The sequence below is a fragment of the Danio rerio genome, chromosome 3 (genome assembly GCF_052040795.2).
Source record: "Danio rerio strain M-AB ecotype USA chromosome 3, GRCz13ab, whole genome shotgun sequence".
Taxonomy (NCBI): domain Eukaryota; kingdom Metazoa; phylum Chordata; class Actinopteri; order Cypriniformes; family Danionidae; genus Danio; species Danio rerio.
The window spans coordinates 62,562,501-62,575,000 of NC_141023.1; the positions used below are offsets into that span (position 1 = coordinate 62,562,501).

Here is a 12,500-nt window from a genome sequence, read left to right on the forward strand (position 1 = left end):
TGGTGTATCCTGGTATATTTTTTTCTTTATTATAATTTGTGATGCAATATTATGGTTTATTTTTTTGGATTTCCACTTGAAATATCTAAGCTATATATGAATGTGTACGTATGTATGTATTCATATGTATGTATATGTGTATATGAATGATCGTGTATACATATGTATGTATGTGGACATATTTACGAGAGGATATCATGTGATCCGGAAGTGTACAAAAAGGAGCACCTGATTGTGATGAACACTGTCTGATGAAGAGCCGTGTGGTTCGAAACGTTACACGCTTAGTGTCAGCTTTTTTAATTGAATAAATTTGTATTTTTGGAGCTTTGGTGTTGCTGCCTTTGATAAATATTTTTACTTTGTAGAAAAGAAATAGATTGCCAGTTTACATATTCTATTGTTGTTTTGTAAATCACATATCTAAAATTAACTTTGATACTCGTATACTTCTATAGGTTGCATGCATATCATTGCACTGATGCACGTGCAAATGCGGAAAACCACGAACCCACACTTATGAGAACCTGACTCACATTTCCATGTGTTCCAAATATCAAGTTTAATGAACTCTACTTTATGAATAAATACAACATGAATTTTGAGACCAATACAAGACTGATCCGACAATAACGCAAACTTAACATCTGCAGGAGGGACGCATAATACCGTTTTTTGGAACCGAACCAGATACCAAGATTCTGAGTATCGACCGATACAGATCCAATCCAGATAATGTGCTGTTTTTTTTTTTTTTTAACATAATACAGTCTGTATAGTTCTGGTGATAAACTCAAATAATATATCTTCTTTAGTAAAAATCAGACCTAGGGGCCTTTAGGTACCAATTGTACCCTTTTGGTGAGCATGGCATACTGTCCTGTTTCCACTGACTGGTAAAGTACAGTATGGTATGGGTTGGTACAGGTCACCTTGTGTGTGATGCCTCACGACACCATCAAGTCAGCCTTGCGTTTCCACTGTTTAAAGGGTACCAAGGATACCCTTTTGGTGGGCGTGGTGTACGACAGAAAATTTCAGTTGACATACAGACCCTTAAGGCTGATTTATACTTTTGCGTCAAGCGCACGCGTATGCTACGGCGCAGCCTGCGCGTGGACGCATCGCCCTCCCTGATGCGCACCTCTCAAAAAAATTTAACTACACATCGAAATGACACGAGTGCAAGCTCTGTGATTAGTTGGCTTAGTATCGCTGACGAGTGTGGGCGGAACCGAGAACAGCATGAGCCAATGAAACAACGGTTTACAAGTGCAGAGTCCCGTGAAGGAGCTCCGGATGGAAAGTTTTGTTTTGCGTTTACCTCATGGTTAAAGTTTTCTGCCTCAAAATTAGCACATTTGAACATTGTACATTGAGAAAGCATTCGGAAAAAATAAAACAACAGCCAAGAAACTCAACACAGAGGAACATAAACACCTCCGTGCCAACTAGCATTTCGGAAGTGTTAGCAACAGCAACAGAAACAGCGCAGAAGTATAAATGCACAGCTGCACGATGCAAGCGCCGTGGGTCACCCCAGTAACTTGACGCAGAAGTATAAACCAGGCTTTACAGTCACTGATATGTTACCAATAGATAAGCTACACACTGCATACATTTAGTTATTATTTGAGTTCGAAAACAACACGCAACACCAACAGTCAGTGAAAACCTATCATCTGCATCTTTAATCTTCAGCAGCACATGTATCCTCAGTTAGAAAGTAATTTCGTCATTTGAAGTTCATAACAGTCCAAAAGCTGACGATAATAGTAAAACATGGCAATCAGTTCATGTTTTAGGTTGCTGAAAAAAATAATTTGCTCCTTTCTTTTTTTCGGCTTCTCCTGTTTTTCGCGCTTCACTCTCGTATTTGTACATTTCTGAAAGTATCAGACGTCAGAAGCGATTCATTCAATAGTCATGCGCACCTTATTATCATGAGCTCAAGAAGTTCGTTATTTCAAAAATAGAGACATGCAGCGAGCTCTCTGGAGAAAGTGAAACCGCTAGTGCTTTAGACAGTCTCATCAACAACAACAGGTTTATCTTCTTGGCTACGTGTGTTTGTTTGAACTCGGGTCAACCACGGCTTGTTATTATAAGTATATTATAATGATGTAATATCTTGGTTGTGTATTTAAAAACGGTGGTTCCTTTGTTTTCATTCTCCTAGCTTGTACATGCACTAGTGACGTTTGTCTGTAAACCAATAGCATGCAGATGCGCGAAAGTGTTTGAATAATTATTTTATGGTTACAAAGCCCCGGTCAGTTCACATGATTTCGGTACGATTTCCTTGACATGGGGTTTCCTGGGGAGTGGTAAACGACAAATGGACGTCGTGACAAACGATTGTTTCTTCTCATGCAGGGCTCGAAATTAACCTTTTTGCTTGGTAGCACCGGTGCTCCTAACTTTAAAAATTTAGGCGCATCAACCAAAATTTAGTCACACCACCAATTATGAGCACCGTTACTACAAGTTTTATACAAGCATATTTATTGTATTTGAAATTAACACTAATCAAACTAACAAGCAAAAAAAAAATCAAATATATAACGTTATATGCAAGCGTGAGGAAAATATGTCTCAATGAAATTCCGTTATCACAAGAAAATTTATTTTTATAACATAACTGAGTGACCAAAGCATACATGGAGCGCTCACCGGCCCTGCACGCACTGCTTGAATGAATCTGTTAACGGTATAACTCTGCTGTTCTCACAAGTGCTGTCTGATATTGCGCTGATGCTTTTGACACGTACTGTACCTTATTAGATGCATATGTTATATTTATAATATAATATATACAATATAATAGCAATACCGGTCTTTTTAGGAGTAGCGATATTAGTTTAGTCAATGTAAGCCCGTTTGCAATGGTGTTCGTACTGTTAAATTTTACATATATCTGCCCCTTGCACGGCAGACAGCATCTGGCGATTATATGAAGGATTAAACAGAAGCTCTCTTGCTAGATGTGGCAAACAGTTACCTGAAAATTCCATCCCACAGACTTTTCATAGCGGACTTGAAGCCAACGGAAGTTTTCTACTCTTGGAAAAGTGTAGATGGTGGATTAACATTCAGCACATGATCACTAGTAAGATGTGTCATTATTTGTTACTGTAGATGCCATGGTTTCTAAAACTAAATCTGCCAGTGTTATCTTCATTCTCATCTTCAGCGCTTTACAATTTTTGACGGTAGTAGCTCTCTGTCATCCGAAGCCAGAAGGCACTGAGTGATTGACAGCTGATATTAACCAATCATTGCACGTTCAGTGCTAGAGCAGTGGTGGGCCAATAAGAAGAGCGCAAAGGTGGGGCAAGCATTACGGACTTGGATTTGTTTACTGTAGCAAGTTGACATGACAACTGTTTTACACCATTCCTGAGCGCTGCGTTTCGCGATTCAAGTGCAGACAAAGAGCTTAGAAATGCATTCTGCGTGAATGTCTCCCAAATCCGCGCATGTGGTGAACATTTTGAAGTAAAAAACTGGTCGCACACAACAATTTTAACCACTCGCAGAAATGCTCCCAAATATATTTTAAGGTCGCATAAATAAAATTTCAGGCGCATATGCCACCAAAATGGTCGCAATTTCGAACCCTGTCATGTAATGTGGCATAGTTCACGACAACCGATACCATGTCTGTGATGCCGCATGACACCATCAAGTCTAGCATGTTTAATTTTCTAAAGCATAGCAGACTGGTTTTGAAGCACTTCACCTCAGATGTTATTCGTTATTTTTTTTACATATATACATATATATTTTGTATATCAGCCTTTTGCGATTAACTAATCGCACATTGTAAATTGCGATTGGATTTTGATTCATCGCACAGCCATACTTCTGAGAACCCAAAAATTTTCACATTGATAAATAATGTTATGACAGCTGTTTTGAACGTCAAGTTATAATTGAATTGCCTCTTGTTAGTTAGGAAACAGCTTTACAACAAGAGGGAAACGTTCATGAGACAAATGACATCAACACATGGTGTATATTAGGGCGTACTCACGCTATATACAGTTGCCTCGAACTGGGCCAAAGTACACTTGTCCCCACTCCCATCTCCACCGACGACCCGCACTCGCATTACAATCAGGCCTGGTCACGCTTATGTCATTGATGCTGCGCTTTTCAGTAAGCACTCTCGCTCAGCACTGAGGAGATTTTTCTAGTTATATCGCTTCAGACCTTGTGGTGACACGCAGTCATATATTTCGCCGAACAAATTAGCCCCTTTTGACGCTCATAAACAATCATAAAGTCCTCATGCTGCAGGAATTAGGAGGTTTGCTGAAGGTGCAGCTGTCATTCAGTGAGGGGTTTGCGTCTTTAATAAACTACGACAGTTTGCATTCACTGAACAGTAAAAATGATTAATAAACATATGAAACAGTCCCTTAATAGTCACATCCCGCTTTCAGTATCGGGCTTAGGCGTGTTTTGCACCCACACACAAGCGTACCACGCCAAAACCCAAGTTAACCGCGCTCTGGCACACCTCTTCCAATCGGACCAGGGCCGGCCAAGTGAACCATGCCTAAGCCTGATTCAGAGCACTCACACTTTTCAAACGATCCGGGAAACGGGCCTGGGCACGGTTCGGATAGCATAGTGCAAGTACGCCCTAAACAGCAACTGTGTTTCATGCAAGACAGAGTTAAGATGCCTTTCACGTATCCCACGTGGATGCTATGAGGATATACAAGGGACCAAGACAAAAGTATGATAAGAATAAATGAATGACAGCTCCTAAAATTGTATGAGAGACAACCCATTGTTGCCCAGTACCAACATTGTGTTTTGTTTGCTAATTTAAGCTATTTTTTAAAAGATATATATAATATATAAAACTATACTTTATATTAATTCATAATACCCAAGTCTGATAAGCTTTTTATATTAATGGACAAGGCACAGATATTGACATCCCATAATGTTTTAAACTACATTATTTGAATCCACCAAGCTTAGCTTACAATGTTTACATTGTTCTACTTGCATAACATCTAAATCCCAAACATCAGAAATGACAACAGATTGTTAAGATTTAATTAACGCCAGTTTTAATGTTATTGATAAATGCACTGTCTTGACAGATTTCACTCATTTATTTATTTTCCTTCTCCTTTTTCCATGGTTTACCACAGTGGAATGAACCGCCACTTACTTGACAGATTTGTGCACTTTAGGTGGTTTGTGTATGCGTTTTATGTTTGATCAAATTATTTGTAATTGCATATTTAGTGATTTTTCAACTAATTACAATGTATTGTCTCAATAGGCGGAATTTAGAGCAGGGGTGTCCAAATTCATTCCTGGAGGGCCGGTGTCTTGCACAGTTTAGCTCCAACTTCCTTCAACACACCTGCCTGGAAGTTTCTAGCATACCTAGAAAGAGCTTGATTAGCTGGTTCAGGTGTGTGTAATTGGGGTTGGAACTAAAATATGCAGGACACTGGCCCTCCAGGACTAGTGGTGGGCAAAGCAAGGCTTCATGAAACACTGAAACAATCGAAGCAAATGAGTCGAAGCTTCGAAACGTTTCGAAACCCCACTTTATGATGACACCTAGTGGTCATTTTATTATGTATTGCACCGAAACAGCTTCAGCAAGAACATTTTAGCAAACTGAGGTATTAAACCCCACTTTGTAGAAGTATATAGTCAAGAGATTTAGTGGAGCAGTTAAGGTTTCTGACTTCCATGTGGGGATAGTGGGTTCGAATCCAGGCTGACATAGCTATTTTGAAATGCTTTAATACCAGTTGGTAATGCTTTGTTTCAAAACTGGTCTGACATCCGAATAAACAATTTGTGAATAAATATGTCTTGTTTTGGTATTAAAACGGTTATTGCTAGATCAGACACAGTTGTGGCCAGAAGGTATCAAGAATTATTTATATTATTCATTAAATTTCCCATTTATTGCATTTCATTAACGTCTACCCAAACATCAGTACGGTAAAAATATGTATTTTATTTTTAGTGTTACAAAAATGATGCTTTATTGATGGCGTATCCGCAGCTGTAATCTATTTAGGCTACACCATAAATCAGAAATATGATTAAAATACATAAAACCATGATTTGGGAGTATTTGTACAAGTCGGGATTCGAACCTAAAAGACATTGGAAGAATAGTAACAGCGTGCATACGCACAGTCCACTAGGCCATATAAGACAGGTAAAGAGTCAAACTCCAGCAGTAACACATTAGCTGCGTCCCAAATGGCACACTATACACTCATGCACTATGTACTTATGCATTTACACACTCAACAGGATAGTACATGTATATAGTGGCGTCCCAAATGGCACACTGTTTTTTTACTAAGCGGAAATTCAAACCGTTTCCCTGATGACGTTTGACGGTTGCCAAATCAGTGAAATAAACGACCGAATTATCAAATAATACCTGTCGTGAGTATTGCCACATTCACCATCAGGAGGCGCTATAATCACTCTCATAGAAGAATTTTGCTCTCACCATCCAAAATAAATAAAGTTATCCAACATGTGCGTCCGATAGCTCCGCCTCTTCCACTACGTAAGCAAACCTGCGGTTGTTGAGTGCGTGAAGTGTCCATCATTCCACACTTCATTTTAGCGGCTGAATGAGTGCATCATCCGGGTAATTAAAGTGCACTTTGTATTTTTAGAGTTTTCAGTGTGAACACACTACTTACACTATTTATACTACAAAATGGCGTAGAATAGTGCATAAGTATGCGATTTGGGACGCAGCTGTAAATTTGCCAGGTCTCGAAACGCTTCTTAACTGATCGATGCTTTGAATCACTTTAGTCATGTGACCAAGTGTTTCGAAACACTTTAGTCACGTGACCTGGGTGTTTCGTATCATGCTTCGGTGCAGTGTTTCGAAACACTTGCGCTTCGGGATCTCGAAACCGTGTCGAAACGTCAGTTTCACGTCGGCCATCCCTATCCAGGACCGAGTTTGAACACCCCTGATTTAGAGGGTTTTGCAAAAAAAAAAATAAAGTACAAGTGAATTTAGCTGGTTTTGACACAAAAGAAAATCCTCCTTGTTAAAAAACAAAGAATTGTCTAGTAACATTTTTTTAAAATAAAAAGTAATTTTATTTACTAGCTAATAACCTTATTACCTATAAATAGAAACTTCTGAACATAATCAGAGGAGCCTGATAGAAAATCCTCATTTGCAAGAAAAGAGGTCTCATGGATTTAAAGGGTTTTGCATCTGAACTCTTTATGTATACTTCCTTAAGGATAAAACATTTGGCAAAGTGACTCTTGATACAAACAGTACATGTAAAACATAAAAAAATACTCATTTTATATTCATTTCAAATATTCATTTTACAGTTCTTCATACACATCAGGGTACAATCTCTTGCTGAGGTAATAATATAAAGTGTTTCCGGACTAAACCACGTGTTCAATCATTTCTCCACCCCAACTCCCTCATCCCCAGCTTCTTTCACTCAGTAAACGTATTAAATCCACTCAACTGTCTCTGTGTGTCCAGCTGACCAATCCTCGAACAGTGTACAGCTATTGAACCTTCTGACCAGACAGCAGTTCTGTCCATTACAGACACGTGCAGCAGAGCTGACTGTACATGAATGCAGCACGCGCTACTGAAGCCTCCGAACGCCCTGGGTAGACAGCTAACATTTGAGACACAACCCGCAAAATGTATTCTCTACCATTATACTATTACATAAGCGACAACAAACCGCATTTCAGATTTCGTTTGACTTAACGTTACAGTGATGCAGATGTTATCGATTCAGTATATTCAGGGAGCTATGATGATCAAGGACATCATTAATATGTCAACTCTATCACCAGGCCACATTGTTTACATCTTCACTACAGTATGATGTCAGATTAAAGAGCATGTTTAGCGTCGCAGTGTCTAGATAGAGTTAGCTAGTCGCAAGCTAGCAAGATACTTTAGCATCTGCTTTAGCGTAAACAGAGCCGTTTTCACCGACAGTCACTGCGCTATTTAATAATCAACCCTGGTGAAACATAACATTATTAATCTCCATCGATTCCATTTACGTTTAAAGCATGTAAAATCAGCTCCACTTCCTGACCCGAACCGCCTCACAAAGCGAACGTGGCGTTCAGACTGCTGCAATGTGCTCCTAACCCTCACACAGGCATTTACTGAAGAAACACCGCAGATTCGCACGTTATTTTCACGGTGAACACACGGAAATAGCATCACATACGTACCCATCCGTGAATGATCGCGAATCGACGGGTGTGTTTTGATGTTAAGACTGTATTCCGCTACGAAGCCTTCATTTTGTTACGTTCTCTGCCCCATGCTGCATTATGAAAGGGCGTGTGCCTGGGTGATTGACGTGACGGAGCGGCCAATCAGGGTTGAGCACGCCGGTGACGACAAGCTTCATTCATGGCGACAGTGTCCAATCATAAATCGATTGGCGTGTAACTTTTAACACGGATGATTTCTGTCTCTGCGTTGTTTACTCGAGGAGTTTGCAGTATGGAGACTCGAAGGACCCGTGGAGACACTAAAGCCCACAAGGGGGCGAAAGAAACAGACAAATTCATTCATTCATTTTCTTGTCGGCTTAATCCCTTGATTAATCCTGGACCACCACAGCGGAATGAACCGCCAACTTATCTAGCAAGTTTTTACGCAGCGGATGCCCTTTCAGACGCAACTAATCTCTGGGAAAAAACACACACACACACACACACACACACACACACATATATATATATATATATATATATATATATATATATATATATATATATATATATATATATATATATATATATATAGTTTGTATTTATGTAAAGAGAAACAGGATTCTGCATGACACTACAAAGGTAAATGACAAACAATATGACCGTGACATTCACTAACTGGTATATTTTTTGTGTAAACTGTGTAGTCATTAAGCCATCATGTTTTTCCCTCACAATATCTTCTGTAAATGAAATGTACTTCAGGCCCGTAACCAGCCTTTGGTCTTTTTTTTTCTAAAAAAAAAAAAGGAGGGGGGCTTTTTGCAGTTATTTGCCTCATGTTCTATTCATGAGGTTTAAATAGTTTTAATTTTAGTGACATTTTAAGCACTATTTTTGCTGGATTAGCTTGTTGAAACCTATACCTTATAATTCATTATCAAATATTCAAATGATTATCATTGTGTCAGTATAGCACATTCTCAGAACATGTCAAGAAACACAGCTGCTGTATAAGAAACTGAACAGATGCTAAAAAATTTGAGTGGTCATCTTTGCTTTTTTATTTACTGTAACAGTAATAACAATGAAAATTAATGAACTTTGATAAGCATGCGGAGGCTCTCCACAAATCTTACCAAGTGGTTCCAGCACGGGAAATCTCAAAATAAGGTGTGTATATATATATATATATATATATATATATATATATATATATATATATATATATATATATATATATATATATATATATATATATATAATTGCAATGGATATAATGAGTTAATTGTAAAAAAAATCTGAAAATTACATTGAAAAAAAAATGGTACATGTGGTTGCAAGAAATTTACTGTTAAAATACAGAAGAAGAAACTATAACAAACTTTCCTAAATATTACGGTAAATTACTGTATGTAATTACTCTAAAAAAAATGAATCCATAAAATTTACAGTGTCAAATCAGCAGCTGTTTTTGCCAGAATTTTACCATTAAAATAAGATTGAAGCTAAAATAATGTTTAAAACTTACGATAAACTACAGTTTTTCATTAATTAATAAATCATGTTATGGTTTCGACTGTATTTTTATTGTGGGTTTATTTTCAAATAGAGTTTACTGTACCATTAAGAACTATTTTATTGATTTCTTCCATATTTTTAACCAATGTTTCACCGTAAATTGATATTTTACAGCATGCAAATGAATGAAATACAGGAGTTTACTGTAAAATTATAAACAAAAGTATTTTTCGATTGCTTCTGTGTTTTTAACAGTAACGTTCTGGCAACCAGAGCTGGCATCTTTCACTGTAAATTTTAGTTATTTTTACAGTGTATAAATAAATGAACTATGGGAGTTTACTGTAAAATTTAGGAAATTCTTTTACCCTTTCTACTATATTTTACAGTGAAGTTCTGGCAACTACAGCTGCCATTTGTTCACATTAAGTTTCACAGATGTTTTTACAGTGTATTAATTAATGAAATACTGGAGTTTACTGTAAAATTATAGAAAACCGTTTTACAGTTTCTACTGTATTTTTACCAGTAAAGTTCTGGCAACCACAGCTGCCATTTTCACCGTAAATTTGATACTGATATATACTGATTTTTTACAGTGTAAAAATGAATTAAATACAGGAATTTACTGTAAAATGATAGAAAATTACTTTACAGTTAGGTTCTGGAAACCAGTTGCCATTTTTCACCTTAATATATACCGTTTCTTTTACAGCTTACAAAAGCATAATGGAGAAAAAAACACTGCATAAAACAATCAGACATAATCCCACAATAAATACATTTTGGGGTGAACAGATGTAAAATAAAAACATTCACCAATTGAACTAATTGAAAGAGCACTGCTTATTTATTCTGGACAAATTTAGAGCATAAAAAAACTTTATATTAATAAAAAAAAACTGTATATATTACAACTGACAGAATTATGTATGCTGCTATATGCACAGTACAGTATAGAATTTACATCTTACTGACAATATACATTCCTCAATGAACACTCAGTCCAATTTATCATGCAAAATGGCAAGCATAAGTCTAGACTTACTTTCATCTTAATAAACTCACATCTGAATTATAAAACTGAACATATTTAGTTTTTGCACGAAAACAAATAATATTACAAATAAAACCATGTGGAGAAACAGATTTACATTTGTTTTGAGATCTAATTTTAAGCATTTGAACAGAGGAGCATAATAAAAGTGCACAATTTCAGTGAAGAATGTCTATATTTGGACTGGAAGAGTATCTTGAATTATTTATATACATAACAAATGTTTTCATTATTGAAATGTATTGGATTTTTAACAGCTTGTTTGTAGCTTAATAGCAGACTTTTACTCCACAATGCAAAAAACTGCTTTTAATCCTAAAAAAAAAGGTTGTTTCTTGTCCAAATATCAAAAAATTCTTACATTAAGAAGTGTTTACTAGAAAAAAATGCTATTTGAAAATAATAAGTCAAAATTAGGTGAGTTTTTCCTTATAAAAGCAAATAAAATCTGCTAATGGGACAAGCAAAATAATCTTGGTTTTCACTTTAAAATAAGAACATTTTACTTACACCATTAGCAGATTATTTGTCTTGTTTTAAGACAAAACTCGCTTTATTTTAACATATTTTTTGTTAAAAGACAATATTATTTGCCTATATAGTAAACACTTCTTGATTTCAGAGTGTTTAGATATTTGAACTAAAACAAGATGTAAGTAGGACAAGCATTTTAGCAACGTCTTTCTGAACGATGTTGAAATCATGAACACGACAACATAAATAGTCAAAATCTCAAGCTCTTCTTGAGGAACTAAAAAAAAAAACAATGTTGAAATCAATTTCCTCTTTATTGGAGAAAATACAAAAATACAAGACGAAACACTTGGGTTTTCAAAGTGCTTTAGAGAAACTTTCTGCCTGTCATATAAAATACTTCACAATAAGATCCATCAGATATATTAACATGCAAATCAAACGTACTGTATGCATCCTGTCATGCCTGGGTAAATACTTTTGCATCGCAATTACCCCTAAAATTAAAAAAAAATTAAATTCCTTTGTTGTGTTTGCAGATGTTTTGCTTTAGGGTTTGTTTTTAATTCTTAATATTGATTTAAAGGAGACCTATTATGCAAAAATCACTTTTATAAGGGGTTAAAACGCAGTTGTGAGGCAACATTACGTGAATATAGCAAGTCTGTAATAGTAAAAATGAATTAAATCTAAGTTTTATAATCACACTTGATAAAATCAGTCTGGAGAAACACTTTGATTGACATTCTCTCGTTGTACGTGTCATCAGAGGGAGAAAGCCCCGCCCACTAGCGACCATCTGTCCCTCATTAGCATAAACAGCCCTGAGTGAGAAGCAGCCGTCCATTACCCATAAGAGTTTTCATGCTTTTTGACACAAAGGTGTTTGTAGCTCCGCCCTCTTTTGAAATCTCATTTGAATTTAAAGCGATAGTCACCAAAAAGGCATCATTTGGATTAAAAGCCTAAAAGGGGGCAGTTTTAAAGAGTTATAAATCATTATTCGTGCGGTATTTTGAGCTGAAACTTCATATAGACACTCTAGGGACATCAGAGACTTATTTTACATGTTATAAAACAGGGCGTAATAGGTCCCCTTTAAATTGTAATGTACTATATTAATGGGAATGATTTTGTAAGGATACATATTTAAAATTTAAACTGCAATAATAATAATAAAAAAATCAGTTTAGGTTTAATTTTC

The 12,500-nt window shown here is 36.4% G+C and overlaps 2 protein-coding genes across 6 annotated transcripts in view; both read right to left on the minus strand.

The window, feature by feature from the left end:
• usp36 (ubiquitin specific peptidase 36) overlaps window positions 1-8,370 on the minus strand; it is a 45,838-nt gene extending 37,468 nt beyond the window's left edge. For 4 of the 5 annotated variants that reach the window (XR_015479567.1, XR_015479568.1, XR_015479569.1 and 1 more), the window contains exon 1: window positions 8,257-8,365. The gene's annotated coding sequence lies outside the window, so the exon portion shown is untranslated. 5 annotated transcript variants of the gene reach the window in all.
• A 3,221-nt stretch (window positions 8,371-11,591) lies between these two features.
• The window catches only part of LOC147846103 (metalloproteinase inhibitor 2-like), a 19,546-nt gene continuing 18,637 nt past the window's right edge, over window positions 11,592-12,500 (minus strand). The window contains exon 5 of the mRNA XM_087245320.1: window positions 11,592-12,500. This exon is cut by the window's right edge and continues 414 nt beyond it. The gene's annotated coding sequence lies outside the window, so the exon portion shown is untranslated.